This window comes from Cyprinus carpio, chromosome A1 (genome assembly GCF_018340385.1).
Source record: "Cyprinus carpio isolate SPL01 chromosome A1, ASM1834038v1, whole genome shotgun sequence".
NCBI lineage: Eukaryota > Metazoa > Chordata > Actinopteri > Cypriniformes > Cyprinidae > Cyprinus > Cyprinus carpio.
The window spans coordinates 13,010,411-13,032,242 of NC_056572.1; the positions used below are offsets into that span (position 1 = coordinate 13,010,411).

The window sequence follows — 21,832 nt, forward strand, 5'->3', positions numbered from 1 at the left end:
AGCTTCTTTCTTTTTAGTGACTGTCACTGTGGACGCTCATATATCAGCACAGAGCTTTAACATTTAGCTGAACATTTTAATTACTGCCACTTTCACTAGCAAAACAGTAAGAGTTAAGCATATGAGAAGAGAAAACAACTGCTTTGTTGTCAAGTGCATCAACTAAATTATCTGGTTTCTCTTCACAGCTTTCGGCATTGTTGATCACAACACTTTAAAGGAGGATTAAATAAAAAATACAAAATAAAAAAATGTTTTCTTTTACACGAGTGTCTTTCTTCATGGGATCAGATTCGGAGGAATTTAAAATGACATCACTTGCTCAACAATAGATCATTTGCAGTGAATAGGTGCCGTCAGAATGGGAGTCCAAACAGCTGATAAAAACATCACAATAATCCACACAACTTCAGTCTATCAATTAATGTCTTGTGAAGAGAAAGGCTGTGTATTTTTAAGAAACAAATCCATCAGCTAAGACGTTTTTAAATTCAAACCATTGCTTCTGGTTAAAATACGAGTCCATAATCCATAATAATCCTTTCATCCAGTGAAAAAGTACATGTTGTCCTCTCACATCAAAATCCACCCACATATTTGTTTAGATAACACTTAACATCTAAACGATACTTGTTTCCCTGATTCAGATGAGAAATCGTTTTCACTGGAGAAAATTATATTATGGATAGAAGACTCGTTTTAAGTTTAAAGTTAAACGTGTCTTAATGTTACAAACATGCAGCTTTTCACTTCAGAATTGATGGGCTGAAGTTGTGTGGATTACTCTTGGATAATTGTGAAGTTTTTATCAGCTGTTTGGACTCTCCTTCTGATAGCGCTTTTTGCATTTTAACAATCTCAAAAAAAAAATTTATATATATATATAAAATATATATATATATATAATATATATATATATATATATATATATATATATATATATGATATATATATATATATCTTTCTGTATGATTTTTTAAGCTTCCATGGTGACACAAGTCCCCATGAGTTGGTGTGTATTCAGGTTTAAGTCCCCACCAGTGTAGAAAAACCTGTACACACACACACACACACACACACACACACACACACACACACACACACACACACACACACACACACTTTTTACAAGCAGTACTTTAAACGGCATGATTTAGAGAGACAGCTTCTCACAGATGGTTTTAGCGTGCTAATGTTTTAGCATTTTTCACAAAGTATTAGGCAGTACAATTGTTTTCAACACTGATAATATGAAATGTTTCTTGAACAGGTGTTTCTTTATATTAGGGAAATGATTTTTTAAGGATGATTTGTGAATGATGTTTTGAGTATTGATTCTGGAGTTTTGGTTTTGAATATTTAGCTTTTAATTAATGTAATTTAAGTCAAGTAATTTCAACCATGTTGGGTATTGTGAGATATTTTAATGTGAGCAACAAAAATCTCTTAAAATAAACACAAGAACAATACAGGCACTATTATGAGAAGTCCAGAAAGAAGATAAATTCAGTGCGTTCAAATCTTGCCCTGAATACCCTCATTATTAAAAATACTGTGTACAGTTTGATCCAAAATTGAATTTTGAGCTCCCCGTTAGGCTTTTCTTCTGTAAATAAACTTGTTCACTGTTCCCTGTTGGAGTACAGACATGAAAGATTGATGTATGTTTTGTATGTATTAAAATAGTCAACTGTTATACTTTCTTGTCTTGTATTCCAACCAAACTCAAGCTACATTGCAAACTATTCTAAACACTGCAGCACAAACACAGACCTTTCATTGGTGTCATTACACAGAAATTTTGCCAATCGACTTCATATTAATTTGTACATTACTGTTCAAATGTTTGGGGTTGGTACGATTTTTTAAAATATTTTTAAAAGAAGTCTATTCTGCTCATTAAGACTGCATTTATTTGATTAACAACAGCAAAAAACTATGAAAGTGCTGAATTACATAACTGTGGCATATCAACATAAAGACGCTTTCAGGATCTTCCCAAAGGTTCTGTGTGCACATGAAAAAAGCCAGCGCTGCATGGTTGGGAGCTATTTATTATTCATGCAGAAAAAAGCTATCCCAGACTGCTAGAACAGAGGGGTCAGGCCCAGAGGAAGCGCACACATTGCCTCCCATGATGCCGCTGAAATGAACGCCTCATCTTCTGCTTGAGCAATGCCGTCACATGCTCATGTGAAGGAGTTCCCCTCGTCTCGCTTCTGCTGCTGTCACAGATGAACACATTTGCATGATGCTCAAAGGAAACCAGTGACACCTGCTTTCTGTTGAATGCTAGAGCATCTGATTTCTAATACTTAAGAGCAAATGTTGTACATGCATTGGTCCCTTTCATTTAAACATTTTGTTTTTGCTAATCAAAGACCCAGATGGTCTAATGAAAGGATCCTGCTTGACCTGTGAGACTTTACAGCATGATTAGTTGTTTTTCCTTACTTCATTAGCAGTATATATTATTTTGTTCTCAACTTTCAAGTATTGCCAAGGGTTGTTATTCCATACCAAGATTTAATATATTCTTTTTGCACCTCAAACTTCAGGATCACAGCCAAAGTGAACTGCCACATTAATATGGCATCACTATTTAGTAGTTTAATTATCTGCCACAATATTGCACATTACTTAATTCATTAATTAGTATATGATTTAATTCTTCATGTATATATACTGTATACTTATATAGCTATAAATATGTGATTAAATATGCTCAGAATAGATCAGAATATTATATTAGAATAGTGCAAGTTCTCATTGGATTGCAATGACTCAAAGGTATATATATATATATATATATATATATATTATATATATATATATATATATATATATATAATTAAACTCAAAAAGTTCTGAGCTGAGTTTTCTGTCTAGAGATTCTCAATATATATAATATATATATATATATATATATATATATATATATATTTTTATTTTTATTTTTTTTTTTTTTAAGTCGGTGGGGTTTAATATTTTGGACTCCACTGACTTGAAACAACTTCTGTCTATATAGGCAGCTCACTATGGTTTCCAACAGAGTAGGAATACATTTTTGTTCAAATACAAAAATGTAAGATTAAACTTCTAAGATTAAAATTCATGATGGATTTAACTCTGTTAAAGTCTTCTGCGTATCATCAATGTCATTATTGTGAGTTAATGAAAAATTGAGATAATCATTGTAATTGTCTTTCTTGTGAATATTTTAGGGTGAACCAAATTCATAAAAGAACAGTCTTATAACATGAGCACAGATGGGACAGTGAACACAGTATCTGTCTGAACTGTCCTTTGTCTGAGGGACTTTGTGGCGCAGATGGCACATTCTCACAGTATTGTTTATTCACCCTCTTTTTATGACATTTAGAATAGTGATGCTCATCGTCCATAACATCTTGAATTGCTGTAGCTCCGCCAAATATTTGATGGCATCTCTGTACTTGTTTGTTTTCGTCTTCCCGAGTGCAATTGAAGTTGTCATAAAGATAGATCTTATTGCATTGTTAAATCTGCATTTGTGGAACACATATTTAGTTGGGTCATCCTGCAAAATGGGTGTCGTTTGTGTTTGTATAACCATGTTTTTCTATTTATGTAACAAAAGGGAAGAATGTGTGTGTGTATGTGTGTGTGTGTGTGTTTACTTATTTATTCTTTTATAGTTTTTTATAGGAATTAGTGATTTAAAAAAAGAGACATCAATATTATGTATAGTAATATACTATTACATAAATAAAAGAAACAGTCATAATAACATCATAATTTCAGATCAAGCTGAAGTTAAAGTGAGCTTTTTATTTTGCATAATTGTGGGCAAAATGCAATTCATGAAAACTGTTATATGATGTCATTGTTATATGATGTTTAAAATCAACAAATAAAATTAAATATAAAAATAAAATAAAATAAAATAAAATAAAATAAAATAAAATAAATTATACCTTATCTAACAGCAAAAAAGTTTGGACTGGCCTTTGTATTGATTTGCTCTGTATTGGATTGCTGATGTCAGTATGCAGTCATGATGGCACAAGCGGTGGTGTTCACTGGCTTACCAATGCCTCGTTAGCACTTAAGCATTTTTACTCTACGCTCTTATTAGTGGAGCCATTTGTAGATAGTGCTTAACATTATCCATTTCGTTTGGCACTCTAAAAGCTTGCATTACTTAAAGCAATCATAGTCTTCCAATCAATACTATGCAAAAAGCCATTAAGGCCTATCAGGACAGCTCGCTTTTTGAAATACTTTATAGGGTTAAACTGGACAAGCTCTCTGTTGACTTTAGCCAGACTGCTTGTCTAACACACATGTATGTCTACAAAAGCTACGTGATCACTGACAGCGGCTTTGCATGCAGTTTTAGGTTAACCAAACAATGTTAAATTACTTCAGAATGCTAATGTATATGCATATCTAAATTTATATATTTTAATACATTTTTACATTATAGAACTTGGATGAGAGGTAAATCTGCAAGTGGACAATTACACCAAAACCTTATAATAAGTAGAAATGTTTATGGTTAAAATATTTAATATGTAATACACATTTATTATTATTATTATTATTATTATTATTATTATTATTATTATTACACACACACACAGTAATTATCATTATATATCTAAAACATTTTTTATATATTTATATTTATATACAAACTGCTTTTTATTTATAAAACCTATATAATATAATATAATATAATATAATATAATATAATATAATATAATATAATATAATATAAATCATTAAACATAACTAAATATTATCAGGTTTCAAAGAATATATTGTTTTCTAATTATAAATGTGTGTTTATATGTGTGTGTGTATTAGGGGTTACATAGACTAGTCGAGTAGATCACTCGACTACTCGACTAGTCTATGTAACCCCTAATACACACACACATATAAACATATACTTTAACCACTAGTCGGCGCTGTCGGAAACAATCGACTACTCGAGCGTGCATTAGCCATAATGCATGCACAGTTTGCCTACAACGCAAATTATAGGATTACAATATTGCTTGTAGCTGTTACTTTCTATCACTTTCTCTCTGTTACATGTCAAATTAAAATATGTAATTTAATAATTAGAGGTGTGCCCGAAGCCCAAACGGCACGGATAATGGCTTAAAAAACTTAAAGGCTGGCACAGTCTGCTGTTTGCTAGATAACAGCTGAGTCAGGGGATAAGCGCAATATTATACACAGACCTCTAAAGTCACGCAACAGAGTGTGTGAAGTGAATGAATATAAACTTTATGAACGAAAAGGGCACAAATCAAATACCGCATTGACGTTGCCTCTCCGTGCATCTCTCAGAAATCAGAGCTTGACGAGAGTAATATCACCCATAATAATACATAGTACACGGTCTATTATTTGTATATATTTAAAAGGCAATGATTTAAACCGTAGGCTACGAAATGATACATGAATGAATGGAATAAACAGCGCGCTCACCAATCAAACAGCCGCGTTGCGTGCCCCAGTCTCTCAAAAACCAAGCCAGTTCTCTCTCTTAAAAGTAGGCTAATAATCAGCTTAGATGCAGATACATTTTCTATGTTTGCTTCTTTATCTTTTGCTGGTTTGCGTGGCACACGCACATTTGTTTAGTAGGTAAGTTCAAAAAGACTCGCTTAGAGAATTCTGCGTAATGAAAATGTGCGCCTTGAATTCATTCAGTTGTGTTCAAATGATCATTAAACGTTTGTCTTGACATCTCTGCTTATATGATTAATTTATTTTTTGAAATTAATAATTATTTTACTTTAACGCAGCATATTTGTTCAGTGATAACTACGGAAAAAAAGATAGTCATAACGGTCTTATCAAGTAACTGTATGACACCTGGTTTTATCCGAAAACAGATACTAATAATTTTGTGACTTAAAGATACAAATACTGGTTACATGAAAATTAAAATATGTAATGTCATAATTATAAAGTTTTGACAGTTTACGTATGTTTATGGTAATTGTTGCATTAGGCTAATAATTAATTTGTTTTTATCAGGTAAACGTTTATTAATTAACTATTTAATGTCTATTCATTTACAGTAGCATGAACCACGAGTAGTCGAGTAACTCGAGTATTTTTTAAATAAGTAATCGACTAGCAGAAATCAGTAGTCGTGCAACCCCTAGTGTGTATTAGTGGTCGACCGATATTGGTTTTTTGACAGCCGATGCTGATATCTTAGAGAGCGGGGTGGCCGATGGCCGATATAAAGCTGATATACAGTACGTATATATATATATATATATATATATATATTATATATATATATATATATATATATATATATATATATATATTATATATTTTTTTTTTTTTTTTTATTTATTAATTTTATTTTAATTAATGTTTGAGAAACTTTAATTTGAAAATTAATTATATTAAAAATAAATGTGTAAAATAAACATATTTATACTTAAGATTGCAACTTCCTTATTTTATATTTCTATTACAGTATTTTTCACATAAATAAATATTTTAAAATATATAAACAAAAAGAATAACACTGTAACCAACAGGCACTTGGTAATCTGGGAAGTTTGTGTGCATTGGCAATCATATTTTATCAACTAAATCCAAGGTAGCACTCATTTTACATGCACAAAGTAAAAATTACATGAATATGACAAATTTATGCGCAAATGCATAAATCAGCATAGTTTGAAATCACGAGTTTAAAGTTGATCACACATCTCCAGTGAAGCTGAGATCTTCTGCTGTTGTGATGATATATTTCGCGGGTATAATCTCACGCGAAGAGCACACGATATGGGGATATACAAATGCACATTTCACAAGATCTCACAGCTGGATTCGACTAAGTCTGCAAGGTTTGTGAAATTAAATTTTCATTAGTGATTTAAAGGTTTGTTTAAATGATATGCGTATTTGCTGAATGCTGACGGCAAACGAGCAAGTATTATGTTTGCCTTTCTGTTACTAATAATATAAAAGCAATCATTATAATACTTTTTGTATACCTTTTAATTCATTTGTTCAACAGTTCTTTTTTATTATTATTAGGAATACTTATATGTGTTTTGGGGAGATGATGGACGACTAAAGCGAACAAGAGGGAGTATGTGAAGTGTTTTGTATTGTGGTACTGGCTTTCTTATAAATATAAGAGTACCTCAAACACAAGCACAAAAACTTATCTGCCAATGACGATATTTGAAAGATGTCAAATATCGGCCGATATATTGGCCGTGGCAATATGGTGGTCAAGCACCAGTGTGTGTGTGTATATATTATATACCATATATATATATATATATATATATATATATATCTATATATATATATATATATATATATAGTGATTTTTTGTATGTGTATACACACACACACACACACACACACACACACACATTAAACTTTTCATCATTCATTTTCATTACTAGAGGTAATCTCCACTTTAAATTTACTTCTCATCCATGTTCTGTTATGTTAAACATCATTCTGTAATATAATTCTATAATTATGATTGTTATGAATTCTAGTGTACTTGTTAGAAATAAAGACGTTTACTCCTGAACAGTAGAGGTTATTGTAAATGATGCTCTGACGCTGGAAAACAGTAATACATTTATTTCAGCCAGCAAGACTTTCCATGTCAAGTGTGTGAGTGTGTTATTGGTTTTATGGGCTGTTTTTGCTAATCCAGTGTGGCCTAACACTCCACCAGAGGCCCGTTACCACACCTGAAGGTCCCATCTATTCACCACTCCTCTCTGTTTGTCTTTTATTGCCATTTTAGCTGTTCATACTGCAGCTCAACTGCAATTGTGAAATTTTAATGTAATTGTGTTTTTATTGTGTCTTTTCCAGGACTTAATGATAATTGATAATTGACAATTGACAATTGATAACTGATAATAAATTCTGAGCATATTGAACATATATGATCGCTATTTTCTTGTTTTATGGATTACTGAATGGCTGATGAATTACCTTGGAACAGTGCTACTTTGTCCAAAAACCATACTAATATTATGACAATTTGTATTAGTAATTTTGAAAATTATTACAATTATTACAGACTGCTTCATATACCATAGTATTACTGCAGTGGATGTCAAAAAAAAAAGGAAAAAAAAGGTCATTCTGTGGTATTGTGCCATGATAAATTTCATGTTAGTGAATGATTACAATATTATAACAATTAATAAATAATTCTAATCACTGAATTATTTTGATATTGTTGACAGGCTGATTGTGAAACTAAATTATTACCGTAGTGAATGTCCGAGAAAAAAAAAAATGTCCAAAAATGTGAATGGTCCCTCTTAGGATATCAGTTGTCAGTAAACTGGTTAACACAAGTTAGACTGATATAATCAGGCACAAAACTCACATTGCTTCAGCATTTTTATCTTTAGCAGAAGCATTAAACTCTCTGCAACTTAGCAGAGAGCTTTGCCTTATTGACCTCCCATCATGCCTTTTAAGATGACCCAGAGAGTGAGAGGGAGGTACTTTCGAGCTGACAAATGACTAAACAAGAGAAAGTCAAAAAGAGATTAAGTAGACGAGGCATTTTGAGGTTCTTCTGAACTTCAGAGGAGCAGGATGTCACTTGATCAACAAAGAGGGAGGAATTTTATTGGCCCCCTTTGCAGGGACAGGAATGGATTTTCCACTGGAATGACAGGGGGAATACCAAGTTCGGGATACACAGAGACCATGAAGAGGAAGCTATTGAGATGCACTGCCAGTCGCTGGCATTCGCTCCATGTGACATCAGGGGTAGCGCGGTTCAATTACGTTAAATTAATTTACCAGGCACTTTTGAATAACAATACAGCTTGCATTAATGAAGGGTGAGTTTGAATGGATGAGGTGACAAATACTTGGTCCTGAAATCAACCTAAGTGCTGGGATTGTGTTAAAAGGGATATTTCAGCCAAAAATCACAAGTCTGTCCTCATTTACTCATTTCGTAACTTCAAACCAGTATGACTTCTGCAGAATGGGAAAACTGCAAATGAACCAAACACTCTTTTCAATATAATAAAGTGTTTCAAAATGACAAAAAGCATAATATCTGTAACATCTGTAATCCATATGACTTATGTACTGCAAAAAAAAATATTAATAATTAAAAAAATAGGCAATTTTTTTTCTATAATTTTCTCCATGTATGACACATCATTAAAATGAGGAAACACACAAGGTGTAGTTGTTTGTTGAAATATGGCACAATAACATATCCATAGTTATATGATTGAGCTGAAAGGATGTTCGTTTAGAAAAAGCCCATTTCATAAGTCCTCTCTTGAAAACATCTTCTCCGAGTTGGTTAGGAAATGTCCATTTTATGCCCGTTGTGGTTATTCTGTTCATAAAAGAATCTGCTGAATCTGCAAAACAGCATGACGCAGTGGCATGCCATGGTGTGGAAAAAAAAAAAAAAAAAACAGCCCGCTGACTGCACTGGTGTTTTATTCACCCTACTCAGCCGCACGGTAATTGTGGCTTTGGGGGAATAAAATATAGAGTGGACGGATCTGAATGCACGGCTACATTAAAATGTAACTTAAACCCTCTGATGGAATGTCTTTATGTTTAAAAGCTATTCAAATCCTTTACTGGCATAGGCAGTTGGACGCTGTATCAGCCAGTGCTCGACTAACAGACTTTGGGTTTGCTTTTTTTTACAAGTGCTTCTTTCTTTCCAGCCACATCCTTTGTATTTAACACAGATTTAGCCTGGGATGCTGCAGCCTAGTGATCATAAAATGTCAACAACCACCACCAACAAATGTGTAAGGAGCAATAAAACAACAGAGTGAGAAACAGAGTTTATACAGCCACAAAAGGAAATTGTAGGATGTCACTTTTCAAAACTTTGATTGCTAATAACAATCTGAAATATATAGAAGAGCATCTAAAAAAGTCAGAGAATCCGTGGAAACTTCCGAAATTGTAGCAGAAATAAAAGCGGCTGCTGTTTATTTTATTTATTTATTATTATTTTTTTTAGCAACAACAACAGCACAAAGTAAAAGTCACCAGTATACTCTAATATGTATTTCATAAGAAAATAATACTTTTATTAAACAAGGACACATTCAATTGTTCAAAAGTGACAGCAAAGACATTTATAATGTTGCAAAATATTTCTATTTCAAATTAATGCTGTTCTTTTGAACTTTCATCAAAGATTTTTTTTAACAAAAATATGAAGCTGTTCTGAAACAGTTTTTAACATTTGATAATAATCAGAAATAATTCTTGATCAGCATATTAGAATGATTTCTGAAGGATCATGTGACCCTGAAGACTTGAGTAATAATGCTGAATATTCAGCATTGCATCACAGAAATAAATTCCTTTTTACAATGTATTCTTTTCGACAATATTGCTGTTTTTACTGTATTTTTTTTTAATCAAAATTAAATTCAGCCTTGGTCAGCAGAAGACTAACAAATATTGAATTTAATATTGAAATATACATTAATGTTCATTAAGTGGAAACTCGTTACATGTCATCCACAATGCTTTGGAAATTTCTGCAAGTTTGTATGGAAAATGCAACTTCTCTGATGAAAATGTTTTTGAGAAACTTTATATAACCATACTTAAACTGAAGTCATGTTGAACCTCTTTTACACTATACAAAAAAAATTAAATAAATACAAAAAATAAAAAAATAGCGAGATAAAAAGAATGAAGAAATATTTTGCAGCCTGAAAGAAAATCCTCTGCTAAAATATTAACATCTCTGTACTGTAAGACACTCGGGCCAGCACTAGTGATATTAAAGTCAGGAAAAGTTTTTCTATTTATGATGTTATGAATGTATTCAGGGCACAGAATCCTAGAGCTCTGGCTGACCGAGGTTATAAAACGTCTTCATTTTTTTCGCCGGATAATTACGCTTGGCATTAACGGACAAAAATGCACCACTGGCAGCCTATAAGAGAACATGGATCCAGTTGCTTTGGTCAGAGCCATTTTTTGCCAAGTCCAACATAAAATCCTTCTGACATATAATTAAAAAGCTGCTGTAGGAATGCATATTGGCATTTTACACTTACAAGTCCCCTAGCAGGCGTTTATACACCTGATTCACATGAAGCCGATGGTGTAGCATGAGAATGACCTGGCAGATGTTGCTCACTTATTCATCTTTCTGCTAGAGTTATCAAAACCTCTTCATTTATTTCCATTTCTCCTCTGGCTGCTGTTAAAAGCCTCCTACATGCACTGAAGATGGAGAGTATATGGAAATGGCATTTATAATATCCAATAAAGGCGTATCTGTTTGGATAAGAAACAACTATGGGTTAAATTAAAATATTTTTATTTCTGCTGGAACTTTATGGCCGTGTTTATGGGTTGACGCAAATGCAACGGCCATTTTTCTTCGGATGCCCTGCCATCTTTTTAGATGTTATGATGCAAATTAGAAGCAATCGGTACTTGGAAAACATACTAAATCACAGTTGATGATTCATAATGTAAGAAGACAGCTTTCAGTTCATGCATCAGTTGGCATGAGCATGTCAAGCCACTGATTAGTAGCCAACAAAAGCAACTTACATGACATCTTACAAATCACCTGCAACCATGGGTTTATCTTGAAACCTATGTCATCCGCTTGACATTCTGCTGTGTCTGTACACATAAGCCAGAGACATCTGGAAGTCAAGTAATTAGTCAGACGAGCCTTCAACCTAGATGAAGAACAGTCCGGTTAGACGCCTACACACAAGTGGGCCTGCAGTGAGCGAACGCCTCCAAAACATCCTCCACAATGTGGATTACCACAAATTCAACTGCAGAACATTTTATCATCTGAAAACACAGTTGAGCATGGCTTTAACTTCTCAAAATTTAATGTGCATTTCCAAAACACTTCCTAGAAGATTTTATTGAAGGTTTTATTATTATTATTTTCCAATAGGAGTGTCTTTAAAGAGAAACATATATGGTAAGATAAAATTAACAACACTTGTCAGATCATTTAGTGTATTTTTATTAATTTGGTTGGATTTGTTTTTAAGTGTTTATTTAGATATTTAGATTTAATATCATTGCGGTGGGATTAGAATGTGTAATTTAAGGATTTAGAAAATTATTCATTTATTTAAATTTAATTAAGCAAAAATTTTCTTAAACTACAATTTATTGTAAAAATTTAATATAAATTTTTAAATAAATAATAGTTTAATTATCTTGCATACTGAGATTGCTAACTTAAAAATAAAACTACTGATGTCTGTGATGTGTATGATGTAAGACATAAATCTATCAGTGCTTAAAGAGTATGGCAGCTTATGTTATCTACATGTACTTTAACACACCTCCAGCTCAACTTCCTGACACAATTTAGTGTCTTATACAGCATGAAGAGCGTCATTACTTTAAATGGCTTGTTCTCGTGTTCTCATTCACTCTGTTCCCGAGAGGACATCTATAAGTCTCAGAGCTAAGTGCTCCCATTAAAACTTCAATGAGCTATAAAACCTATGTAAATTCATTTCCTTAATCATACTTATGATACTTGGGTCACGTACAGCGAACGGCTTTTAGTTGCAAAAGTGCTACCCTTAACAACTTTCCTATATTCACAGAGAGGAAGAACCTTCCAGGTCTCTGATCCAAATCACTTCAGACATTTAAGCTCCAAAGATCAAGAGAGCTGCTCTCACAGCAGGCAGCCTTTTTATACTTAAAACATTTGAATATTTGATTTTGAGAAACTTTTTGTTTACTTCTGCATTCTAAATAATTTTGGTCGCCACTTGAAATGCATAATAATTGCCAGAAAGGAAATTCTATAATACTAAATGCATTTAAAGCAATACAATTAAAATACACTTTTCACTAAATAAATAAGTAAATAAATTCAGTTATTTTAAATAAATACTATAAAAAACATACAAATTTGTCTAAAATAAAACTAAAAGCTAAAATAATTTAAAATATATACAATTTTAAATATTAGTTTGTCTAAATAAAAACTAAAAGACTAAACACTAAAATAAATATTTTTAAATATGTTCTATTTGAAACATATATACTATTTTTGTCCAATCAATCAATCAATCAATCAATCAATCAATCAATCAATTTATATAAAATTGCATATATATGAGCATATATATCATTTTGATAATTTCAAACAATATTTGATTTTAAGGACATTTTTGTTTACTTTCGTATGCGAAATACCACCGCTTGAAATGCATTATTACATTTAATAATTTAGCAGATGCTTTTATCCAAATTGACTTACAAATGAGGAGATCAACAGAAGCAATAAGACCAACAAGAGAGCAAAAGTGCTGTGACAAATCTCATTTAGTCTAGTCTAATTAGAACAGAACAGAACAGAACAGAATAGGTAAGTGCTAGTATTAATTGGTCAGGTGCTGACGAAAAATGTGACTTTAGACGTTTTTGGAAAATTGCTCAGCAGCTTGAATTGAGATGTCATTCCACCAGCTGGGAACAGTCCGGGAAAATGTCCATGAGAGAGTTTTGTGCCTCTTTAGGATGGCACCACGAGGCGTCGTTTACTTGCAGAACACAAGCTTCTGGAGGATGCATAAGTCTGAACTAGCAAGTTTAGGTATATTGGTGCAGTGCCAGTGGTTGTGTCTTGTAGGCAAACATCAGCACCTTGAATTGAAATGCATTGTAAGGTCCTCATTAAAACGTTATGTATTGTAGAGGAGTGGCGGTCCCTGGGAGGTTGGATCCTTGGAGGGGTTGCCACCACTGTGATCCTCAAACTGCCTGAGCTACTGCCAGAAGTAGTCCTCCCCTGATTTCTGCCGGGAAGAGAACTAGATTGTGGCAAAGGCAACAGAACTCCACCCCTTTCGAGGTAGTGGAGCCTGGTCCGCACCTCCGAGATGGTCATCTTCCCGCAATGGGAACATGACTCATCCATGAACACTACTTCAGCGCGCTTAATGCCCTTAATGGGCTGTCTACTTATACTCATCCTGTGATCAGTGGCAGCTGGATACCATAATCGCATGCCAATGTGCATTGGCTCGTTTCATTTACACTCAAAGTTGATTGGTCTCTCTAGAGAGATTCCCAATTCGTTGGTCACTGACGTGACGTCGAGAGTAACCGACTAAAAGGGAACAGTTGCTTTAACAGTTGATGTAAGCATAGAGAAACAACACAAAAGCATATTGCTAAAATATCTTGCTGTTAAAATTATTGACTATAAATATATATATATATATATATATATATATATATATATATATATATATATATATATTTGTGATTAACTTTTTTTATTGATTTTGATTCAACAAAACAACATCCATTCAAACAAACAAAACAGGGAAGGGGGAACAACAGACATATTATTATTTGTGAATCAATTAATGCATCGATGGTACTAGGATTAGCCTTGTTCATTTGTGCTGTTGTATATTCACAATAAGTCACTATTTTAAGGAGGCTTTGAATCCAAAATGTTTTTGCACACATGTTCGGAGTAAACCAGTTTTGATTTATTGTCTTCTTTGCAGCTGTAAAACCAGCAAACAACATTCTCTTCTTTAATGAACTTATCCAGGAGTTAGAATCGTCATTGAGAAGACATAAACATGGGTTAGACATGAAATCAAGTTGTAGTGAAAGTGATAAAACAGAATTCAAATGTGTCCATAGGTTGACAACAATTGGACATTCCCAAAACATGTGGAGAAAAGTACCTGATGATACAATGTCACAGATATGACCGTTACAGGTCGATTGCAGTTTCATTTTAAACCTCTTGTAAGGAGTTATGTATGCTCTATGGATGACTTTGAAATGGATAAGACAATGAGCCAAATTTTTAGAAGTTAAGATTAGATTAGACCACACCCTCTCCCAGTCAACCGATAAGTCAATATCTGTTAATTGACGAGTCCATATAGATTTAATAAACATTGACTATATTGATAGAGAAACACTTCATCATTATTTTATGAAGGATATCCACCCTGTTCTTGCTTAAACCCTGAGCTTCAGCCTCCTATAAACATCTGTTCTCTGAGATTAGCAGCAGTGGCTCTTTTACGACTCAAGTCATGTACCCATGAGTATGGTTGCCAGACACGCACAGGAAGAATCAATGTAGCTGCAATGCTGCATTTGGATGACAGCGCAGACAATGCATCTTTACATTTCAGTCAGATGGCCAGCGCGTGTTTACCTGCTGTTATCAGCCCACAAGCACTGGCTCATTTGCACTCTTTTGTCATCAGTGCCACTGATTTCTGTAGATGGTGCAATGTTTGCATCACAAAATGATTCATTAAAGCACAAAAAAACAAGCAAACAGGGCAATGAGCAAGTTAGCAAATGTTGTATGGTCAGGCGTCTAACCTTGTAAGATCTCTGGTGTTTGTGTCTGTTAGCCAAGTATGAAAACGGGCCTGTGGGTTGAGAGTTTTATTGCTGAGAACTTAATGGATCTCTCATGGAGTCAGATAATGTTTAACTTGCTCAACATTGTTATTTATAAACATCAGAAGGGAACTGAAACAAGGAATGTTTAAGATACTACTCGTGCAAGTATGCAAAAACATATGGTGTATCCAATAAATTGTAAAAAAAAAAAAAAAAAAAAAAAAAATTATAAGGACCACTATCACAATTCTGACCAATAATTCTACCAATAGGGCAAAAATTATTTAACATTTTAGCCATATGCCAAAATGAAAATTATATGCTTTTATATATTTTACAAATATAATAATAGTGAACGAACTCCATCGCACACCTGTAAGTAATAGGTGCGTAGAAAAAATAAGACCTGGTGGGTCGTATAAACATATAAGGATCTCCCGCACACTATCTTAACTTGCAAAATAAATTTTTAATCACACAACGTTTCGGTCACACGACCTTCATCAGGCGTCTCATGGTTACAATCATAACCCCTGATGAAGGTCGTGTGACCGAAGTGTGATTAAAAATTTATTTTGCAAGTTAATTTTGTTGGTTTATAATAATAAAAAAAAAAATAAAAATAAAACCTAACAAGTACAGGTCCTTCTCAAAAAATTAGCATATTGTGAAAAAGTTCATTATTTTCCATAATGTAATGATAAAAATTAAACTTTCATATATTTTAGATTCATTGCACACCAACTGAAATATTTCAGGTCTTTTATTGTTTTAATACTGATGATTTTGGCATACAGCTCATGAAAACCCAAAATTCCTATCTCAAAAAATTAGCATATTTCATCCGGCCAATAAAAGAAAAAGTGTTTTTAATACAAAAAAAAGTCAACCTTCAAATAATTATGCACTCAATACTTGGTCGGGAATCCTTTTGCAGAAATGACTGCTTCAATGCGGCGTGGCATGGAGGCAATCAGCCTGTGGCACTGCTGAGGTGTTATGGAGGCCCAGGATGCTTCGATAGCGGCCTTAAGCTCATCCAGAGTGTTGGGTCTTGCGTCTCTCAACTTTCTCTTCACAATATCCCACAGATTCTCTATGGGGTTCAGGTCGGAGAGTTGGCAGGCCAATTGAGCACAGTAATACCATGGTCAGTAAACCATTTACCGGTGTTTTGGCACTGTGAGCAGGTGCCAGGTCGTGCTGAAAAACGAAATCTTCATCTCCATAAAGCTTTTCAGCAGATGGAAGCATGAAGTGCTCCAAAATCTCCTGATAGCTAGCTGCATTGACCCTGCCCTTGATAAAACACAGTGGACCAACACCAGCAGCTGACATGGCACCCCAGACCATCACTGACTGTGGGTACTTGACACTGGACTTCAGGCATTTTGGCATTTCCTTCTCCCCAGTCTTCCTCCAGACTCTGGCACCTTGATTTCCGAATGACATGCAAAATTTGCTTTCATCCGAAAAAAGTACTTTGGACCACTGAGCAACAGTCCAGTGCTGCTTCTCTGTAGCCCAGGTCAGGCGCTTCTGCTGCTGTTTCTGGTTCAAAAGCACACGCCTGTGCACGGTGGCTCTGGATGTTTCTACTCCAGACTCAGTCCACTGCTTCCGCAGGTCCCCCAAGGTCTGGAATCTGTCCTTCTCCACAATCTTCCTCAGGGTCCGGTCACCTCTTCTCGTTGTGCAGCGTTTTTTGCCACACTTTTTCCTTCCCACAGACTTCCCACTGAGGTGCCTTGATACAGCACTCTGGGAACAGCCTATTCGTTCAGAAATTTCTTTCTGTGTCTTACCCTCTCGCTTGAGGGTGTCAATGATGGCCTTCTGGACAGCAGTCAGGTCGGCAGTCTTACCCATGATTGTGGTTTTGAGTAATGAACCAGGCTGGGGGTTTTTTAAAAGCCTCAGGAATCTTTTGCAGGTGTTTAGAGTTAATTAGTTGATTCAGATGATTAGGTTAATAGCTCGTTTAAAGAACCTTTTCATGATATGCTAATTGTTTTGAGATAGGAATTTTGGGTTTTCATGAGCTGTATGCCAAAATCATCAGTATTAAAACAATAAAATACCTGAAATATTTCAGTTGGTGTGCAATGAATCTAAAATATATGAAAGTTTATTTTTTATCATTACATTATGGAAAATAATGAACTTTTTCACAATATGCTAATTTTTTGAGAAGGACCTCTATTGACATATGATCATATATAATTAATTTAACATACTTAATGGCAAGTCTGATCAGATTTTTGTTCCAAGCACATCTTACCAAAGCCTAACCACACTGATCTACATTATATAAATGATTATATACAAAATGAATTGTAGTTATTAAGACTGATGTGGTTTGGAATTGGTGAAATGCTTAGAAAAAAAAAAAAATAACACCTTTAGAAACATACAGTGTTTCCTGTTGAAGACTCTATTCAACAGTTTTACCTTTTAACTATTATTTTTTTCTGGTTTTACAAACAATTTAATGACTCCACACAAAACTGAATTAAAGTGAATGCACAAAAATGCACTTTTCTCAAAAACTCTCCAAGACAATTTGCAGTGATGGTCAGTTGTACAAAATGCAATTGGTGTAATGGACTGCACTCATGGCACAATGAAGGGTACCTGTGATTTCTTCGTTTGATCTAATACTAATGTTTGGAACCAACAAGGTCAAGCTTTCCATGCTAGTCAACGGCTTTCTCACTGCGTTCACAGGATTCTTTCATGACATTTTAACTGCAGCCTGCTTGGGCGACCTTGTGTAATAATTTATTAACTCACTCTTGTGTCACTACTACTACTAATGTCACTACTTGTTTTAGAACATTCAGAGAACTTTCAGAAGTATCCTTCCCATGATGTGTGCAAAATAACAAAATAAAACATTCTCTTATTGTTAGTATAACCAAGAAGAAGAAGAAGAAGAAGAAGAAGAAGAAGAAGAATAAGAAGAAGAAGAAAAACAAACAAACAAACAAAAACTGTTTTGAACATTCAAAGAACATTCAGAAATAACAATCCAGTAATGTTAATAGAACCTTATTTGTAACTTTGTGTATGTGTGTGTTTGTGTGTGTGTGTGTTTGTGTAAGAGAGCGAGAGAGAGAGAGAGTGCGTGAGAGAGAGTTGGACATTCATCTAATGATTTTTTTATGTTATGTTATTGCTTGTTTCAGAAATTTCACAGAACATTCAAAATTAACAATGTTTGCAATCTAATAAAACTTGACATTTTGAGTGTTTAGAGAACATTTATATAATGAAATGACCCCTTAACATTCTTATAAACAAGAAAAAACATTTTAAAATTGATATTTTGGAGGCAATGAAAGAGGTGTCAACAGTTTATTCATTTCAGGCCAATCACAAATCCTTTTTAAAGATGCTTTCAAATACTCAGAGATGTTGCTAATCTGTGTGCGTACAAATAAAATATCTATTTAGTAGATGGTAACCATTTTACCAATCTCTTTTTCTAAATGAGTCTGGAATCAACTTTTGGAATCAATAATAATAATAATCTCTCAGTGTTGCACTTCAGCAGTCTGTTCAGAGTGTTTTGTTGATCTTGGTAACTGTACAGTGTTGAATTAGCTGCGTTGGCAGGCACAGTTATTTGCTGCCACTCCACATCTTCTGTGTTATGAGTAACACTGGCAGAGAACAGCACAAAGATTCTCTTCCAAGCCTTTACTTCTGTAAGGACAATTTCAACTACCTGATACATGAGGCTATTTCTCAGTTAGCAAACCTTTTTTCCAAGCAAGCAACTGATCGGACATTTACTACAGTGACAATCCCTATAGAGCAACCTGAGCTCTACGCTTTATTATCAGCTATTTATACCACACACACACACACGCACACACACACACACACACACACACACACACACACACACACACACACACACACACACACACACACACACACACACACACACACACACATTATATATATATAAATGCCGTTCAAAAGTTTGGGGTTGATACTTTTTTTTCTGTTTTCTTCTGCTCAACATAGCTGCATTTACTTGATTAGAAATACAGCAAAATAAAATGTAATATCTTGAAATATTATTACAATTTATTTTTTCTATTGTAGTATATTAAGCATAATTAAGTAAAATTAAGCAAAGCTTAATTTTCAGCATCATTACTCTAGTCTTCATTGTCAGATGATCCTTCAGAAATCATTCTAATATGCTGATTTGCCACTCAAGAAACATTTGTTATTATTATCAATGATGAAAACAGTTGTGCTGCTACACATTTTTGCGGAAACCGTGATATATATATATATAGGATTCTTTGGTCAATAGAAATTTCAAAAGGACAGCGGTTTTTTTTTTTTTTTTATAAATCTTTTTTTTTTACATTATAAATGTCTTTACTGTCATTTTGATAGAATGTCTGCATTTCTGCTAATTAAGTATTACTTTCTTTCAAAACAAAAAATCTTACTGACCTCAAACAACTGAACAAAAATAATTTATTGGACTGAAATGGCACTAGCTCAATACACATCCTACGTAAATTCAACAATTAGCCAAAAAATAAAATTTTGTCATCGTTTACTCACTGTCATAGTTTTATTAAGTTCTTTTGTTTTTTTTTAAGCTTGAAAACTTCAGTCTCCATATGCATTGTAATTGCATGAAAAAGAGTGACTTGTAAAGTAAAGAAAGTCAAACGGGTTTGGAAATACATAATGGAGAGTAAATGATGAGAAATTTTAAGTGAATTATCCCTTTAATGAGAGGATGGACCAAACAGCTTCCTTAATTATTGCCAGCAAGGATATACAGCGCAAAACTACTCAGAAAACAAGAGAAAGTACTGTAGCATTTGGTCCAATCAGACACCATTTTTTCATTAGATTTAATAAATCAATTATCATTAGATGAACACACATATTCGGTTTTGTTAGAATCTGAGAAGATGAGGATGTGAGCTAAAACGCTTCTAAGGACACCCTAAGTTCCTGCCAGGCCTCGGCCTTGACTTTCCATTCACCAAAGATCCTAGGACCTCTGATGTCTCTCTTAGCTCTTTTTCACTTTCCACTGGGAAGAAACTCCCAATCACCATCGAGTCAAAACATCTTTGGAATTCATCACTCTTCAAACCCAGAAGAATGTGATCGCAAGTCCAAAACCTTGAAACCATCAAGACTTTTATGCGAGACTGCATCCGGACACTCGTCAACGACCAAGGCAATGCAAGTATCGTACATTTAACTAAACAAAACAGAGGTTTAGTATAAGCTATAGACCTCATTATAAACAGCGCTGATGGTTTCACTCAGGTGGTTAACTGACTTTTTCCATAACTGCATTCTCTGGTTTCTCTAATGGCTTCATTCATCCACTTTAGCTCCCCTTTTGTATGCACTCATGAGTGTATGTATGTTTGTTTGTTTGTTTGTTACACTAGTTTGTGTTAGTGTTTAGTTAATAAAACTCTTGTGCACAAATTACATGAGTTTCTGATTTTGCCTTGCAAATTGATTGTCCCTTTACAATTTTGATCCTTGCTACATGCTCTAATGCATTATTAGGCTACTGTAAGAAGGTTGTTTTCTGTGGCCAAGAAAATAACCTTTCTTAGAGAGTTTATATGACTTTACGCTAAATGTTCGCTGGACGAACAGATTAGTAGATGGCAATTTAATTCTGCTACAGATACTACTGGTAGCTCATAAATAATTGTAATTTATCATTATTAATTGTAATTATTTATATACGTACATTTCCCTTTTGAGCTAATTTACTACATTACACAAGAGGATGGAAGAAGAGGAGGAAAGATGGAAAGAAGGCTGGAAGCCACAAGACAAATGATGAAGGTAAAGTGAGAGGAGGGTTAGACGGCTTACGCTGTGTTGCATCGTCCTCCAGACAATCCTCTGGGATGCGGAAGCAAAAAACAGTGGAAAAAGGGATTTTATTAAAAGTCGAGATGAGAAAGAGAGAAAGCATACCATTGGCAAACACATGATAAATATGCATTAGACAGTATGCACGATTACATTTACATGGTATTGCTGGGATATTCCATCCCATTGCCTTATAGAAGAAGAAGAAGAAGAAGAAAAAGTTCTCTCTAACTTAATATTTATTTAACCATCACATCTCTCCATTATAAATTGGAGGGTTAACTTAAAACTCATCCAATGCATAGCCAAGTGGAAAAAAAGCAGTAGCCCATATTGGATAGAAAGTCATTTTAAATTCTCCCAGTTAGCCGGAGGCTAAAATAAGATTATGCACAAATGCAATCTTGTTCTACTTTTAAGTCAAATTCATATTTTCATCTATACTTGTTAAGTATTTTGAGTCAGAACACTCTATTCCAGTTGAGGAACTTAAGTACACATAGACACTACTTCATTATAAGCCTAA

General features: G+C 33.9%; 1 pseudogene; it reads right to left on the reverse strand.

Annotated features, from left to right (window-relative positions):
- Nucleotides 1-21,832, reverse strand: part of LOC109065683 — a 196,628-nt pseudogene that overhangs the window by 12,128 nt on the left and 162,668 nt on the right.